Source organism: Lissotriton vulgaris, unplaced genomic scaffold (genome assembly GCF_964263255.1).
Source record: "Lissotriton vulgaris unplaced genomic scaffold, aLisVul1.2 SCAFFOLD_2281, whole genome shotgun sequence".
NCBI classification, from domain to species: domain Eukaryota; kingdom Metazoa; phylum Chordata; class Amphibia; order Caudata; family Salamandridae; genus Lissotriton; species Lissotriton vulgaris.
In genome coordinates this window covers 328,956-333,862 of record NW_028242835.1, presented here as the reverse complement: position 1 = coordinate 333,862, position 4,907 = coordinate 328,956, and positions in this window count along the sequence as shown.

Here is a 4,907-nt window from a genome sequence, read left to right as displayed (position 1 = left end):
TTTACTGCCTCATTGTGGTCTCTTCCAACAGCGATGAAGTGAAAACAATTAAACTGCCTTTTACTATGATCAGTGCCTTAGGGATAGTGGCAAGGTACCTTCAAAGAGTAAAGATAAGTCGGTCAGGACTGCAGCAGGGCAGTCTACAGGCCCTAACATAACTGATTACACGTCTGTAGCTCCCTCTGACCTGTGATGGCGCAGATGACCTAATCAGGACAGAACAAAGTAGAGCTGAAGTTTTAAACTTCCCGCCTCTGGACATGGGCCAAAGAGGAGAATCCTGCACCACCCCCCAAAGTTTTCATCGTTGGAACCTCCCAGACAAGAAACAATGGGGAATATTCACAAGCAAGTGGCGGTGAGAGGCGTTAGCCTTCTTGGCTCTCTTCGCGACTTCGGAAAAGCAAGGCTGCTCCATATTCACAAGCACATGGGGCAGCCTTGATTTTCCCCTGCGATTGCGCTAAGTTTCACAACTTACTGCCAACGCAGGCATCCTTGCACCAGAGTGCAAGGGTGTCTATGTGCAGGGGAGGATTGGTTATGTGTCGGAATTTGCCCCTTCCTGCACATAAACAATCCTAAAGTGCCAGTTTGTTAAATTTCATGTGTGGTGCTTCATGCAGCACACATGAAAGTGACAACATGGCATTTAAAATTGTTCATGTACAGGAAGGGGCACTCTCCTGTACAGAAACAAACCATGGCATTTTGCGTTCTCCGTGGTGCTGCACAAGGCAGCACACACGGTAAAAGCAAAGAAATAAAGCATTTCTCCTCGTATCGCCAACTTAAGACCAGGGTTTTCCTGGTCTTAAGTTTGGCGTTAGCACCTATTTACGCTGCCCTTGTGAATAGAGGACAGCGTAAATATCAATTGCATGCCCCTTTCATGCTAAACATAGCGTGAAAGGGGGCCTATTCACAAGCAGCGTTACGCCACGTTAAGTGTCTTAATGGTGCTTTGTGAATAAGGCGAAACCCCTATCTCCGCCACAACGTCACTGGAAGTAACGTTGTGGTGGCAATAGGGGCTTGTGAATATGCCCCAATGTTTCTTTAACCCCTTCGATGCCTCTGATGTGCGGGAGCCGTCCGACGCATCAGTGCTCATGTGCGTCGGACAGCTCCCGCGCGTCCGACGCCATGGCACTGGGAATCCCTCTGGTGCGGGATTCATATATGATTCATTAAAAAAAACTGTCTATCTTCATGTATGTCATATATTAAAAAACAATTTATATTAAAAACTTGGGAGAATCTCACAGACAAACAATATATATAGCCAAGACCAGAACGGTCTAAGGTCACACACCAAGTGGAACAACAATTATTATAATCACTGGTTCCACACTTAATACAATTATTTTATTCCTGGTGTAACCAGTGTGGCTTCTAAAAACAAAGGGACGCTTTTCGGTAGAGTAATCTGGTAAACCACCTTCTTCAGGCTTACAATGGTATAGTGGTGTCTCCCAACACAGTGACCCACTATAATAAATGGGATGTCGGAGGAATCTCAGTTCGCCCCAGTGGATCCTTGCTTGGAGATCGCCCCAGGAGGGCGATTCCCAAGCAGGGATCCACCCACTAGGCACCAGGGAGGGGGAGCGACCCCTTGAGCAAGGGCCTTTGCTCCCGCCTAAACTAATTGGCTATATTCAGTCTTTCTGTCCCCCTTTCTGTGCAGGTGGGGGCAGTAGCAGGGGGGAGGGGCAGAAAACCCACTTGACACCAGGGATTTTTTTTATTGGCATATGTAATTATGGTGGGGCTGCCCAAAACAGGCATGCCAATGCCCCACCCCCTGCCACAATTACAGCCTTTCTGTCCCCGTTGGGGGGCATATAGGGGCAGTAGCCCCCAATTTCCCCCCCGGGGGCAGAAAGGCCACTTGATGCCAGGGATTTTTTTGTTGCCATATGCAATTAGGGTGGGGGCTAACCAAAACTGGCATGCCAAATCCCCCACCTCGGCACCACAATTACTGCCTTTCTATCACCCCTGGGGAGCATATGGGGGCGGGGGACAGAAAGCCCACTAGATGCCAGGGATTTTTTGGGGGCAATATTAATTAGAGTAGGGGCTGCCCAAACAGGCATGCCAATGCCCCCGCCACCATTACAGCCTTTCTGCCCTCCCCGGGGGGGGGGGGGGGGGGGGGGGGACAGAAAGCCCACTTAACGCCAGGGATTTTTTTGTTGCCATATGTAATTATGGTGGGGGCTGCCCAAAACAGGCATGCCAATGCCCCACCCCCTGCCACAACTACAGCCTTTCTGTCCCCGTTGGGGGGCATATAGGGCAGTAGCCCACAATTTCCCCCCCCCGGGAGCATATGTGGGCGGTAGCCTCCAATCTGCCCCTGCGGGGGACAGAAAGCCCACTAGATGCCAGGGATGTTTTGGGGGGCAATAGTAATTAGAGTAGGGGCTGCCCAAACAGGCATTCCAATCCTCCCAACCCCCTGCCAAAATGACAGCATTTCCGCCCCCACTGGGAGGAAGATGGGACAGTAGCCCCCAATCTGCCCACCAGGGGCAAAAAGGCCACTAGATGCCAGGGATTTTTCTTTGGGCAATATGAATTAGGGTGAAGGCTGACCAAAACGGGCATGCCAATGCCCCACACCCACCCACCAAAATTACAGTCTCTCTGCCCCCCCGGGAGGCAGATGAAAGCATAGCGGGAAGCTCATTAGAAACCAGGGATTTTTATTTTATTCCAGTAGGGGTAAGGGCTGCCCAAAATGGGTATGGCAATACCCCCCTCTATCCCCAAAGAATTCCAGCCTTTCTGCCCCCCTGGGAGGGCAGATGGGGGCAATGGCCCCTGGTCTGTCCCCCGGGGGCAGAAATCCCACTAGCTGCCAGTGATTACGCTGGCTTTTTTTATGCATGGGGGTGGGGGCTGCCCAAAATGAGCATACCAATGCCCCCACTCCCACAAAAAATAGCCACAGTCTTTCTACCCCCCTTGGGGTCTTATCAAGGTGAACTCCCCCTCCCCCGAATCCCCCCCAGGGCGGTAGAAAGCCCCTTAGGCACAGACTTTTTTTAGCAATGTGCCTACCTGTGGATTTTGGGCCCTAGTGCAGCTGACACATAGGGAAACCTAGCAAACCTGTATAGTTTTGAAAACTCAGACAGCAAGCGGAATCCAGGATGGGATGATTTATCTGGCTCTCACCAGGTTCTATTCCCAGAATCCCTTGCAAACATCAAACTTTGTAAAACAAAAACACATTTCCTCACTATTCTGTTGTGGGAAAGTTCTGGAATATGCGTGGATCCACAAATTTCCTTCTACACAGTATTCCCCCAGGTCTCACGATAAAATTGGTACCTGACTCGCGTGGGTCGGTCAAGTACCCGTGACAGGCAAGAACCCAAAACCAAGTGAGGTGACATCAAAATTGCCTATCACAAACCAACCTGGTTTTAAAGGGGGGTCCCATGAGGTTTTGGACCCGGGATCGGCGGCCATCTAGGGAAACCTGCCAAACCCACACATTTATGAAAACTAGACACCCGGGGGATTCCAGGGAGGTATGGCTTGTGTGGATCCCGCAACATTTTCTTACCCAGAATCCCCTGCAAACCTCAAATGTAGCTAAAAAAATCCACATATTTATGTGTGATAAAGTTGTGGCATCACCGGGCTGACAGAAAGTTCCTACCACCCAGCGTTTCCCCAGGTCTCCGGATAAAAATGGTGCCTCACTCTTGAGGGAGGCCCAAGTACCCGCGACTGGCAAGGGCCCAAAACATATTGAGGCGACATCAAAATTGCCTATCACAAAACGACCTGGTTTTGCAAATGGGTCACCTGGGTTTTTGGCCCCGTGCTCAGCGGCCAGCTTGGCAAACCTGCCAAAACCCACACTTTTCTGAAAACAAGACACCCAGGGGTTACAGGGAGGTATGGCTTCCGTGGCTCCCCCAACATTTTCTTACCCAAAATCCCCTGCAAACCTCAAATTTAGCTGAAGAAATATCTCTTTTTCCATACATTTATGTGTGGGAAAGTTCTGGCATCATCGGGCTGACACAAATTTCCTCCCACCCAGCGTTCCCCAAGGTCTCCCAATAAAAATGGTGCCTCACTCATGTGGGAGGCCCAAGTACGAGCGACAAGCAAGGGCCCAAAACATATTGAGGCGACATCAAAATGACTCTTTCCCTCACGGAATTCGCAGAAATTTCAGAAGATGTGTCCCTTGTGGAATTACTTAAATGTAAATCTGGGTCTCCTAGGGACCCCTGGCCAGCGAAACAATATAAGGTATTCGCTACTCTTCTCAACCCTTTTCTTAACTCCATCTGGAACGACTCACTGAGATTGGGTAGGTATACAGAGATCTGGAAGCATGCCTGTCTAGTTCCTATTTTGAAAAAGCCCAATGCGGACCCTGATAACCCGAGCAATTACAGGCCGATTTCCCTCTTGCCGGCCCCTGCCAAAATCTTGGAGAAGCTGGCGCATCTACAACTTGCCAGCTTTATAGAGTCCCAGGGGCTTTTGCATGACTCCCAGCATGGCTTCCGTTCAGGCCATAGCACAGAGTCTGCCCTGATCGAAATGGCTGACTCTGTGCGGTGGACACTGGATCGAGGGTCGAGGGCGGTGTTAGTGCTGCTGGATCTTTCAGCAGCATTTGACACCGTCTCTCACAAGATTCTGCTGAGAAGACTGAGGGCCATAGGTATTCAGGGAACCGTGTTAAAGTGGATTGCCTCTTTCTTATCTAACCGTACCCAGCAGGTACATACCCCTCCTTACACCTCTTTAGCTAGGCCACTCAAATGGGGAGTCGCTCAGGGCTCATCGCTGAGCCCGCTCCTTTTTAATGTGTATTTCACCCCTTTAGCTGAAATGATTGCACAGTCTGGTATTAAATCCAC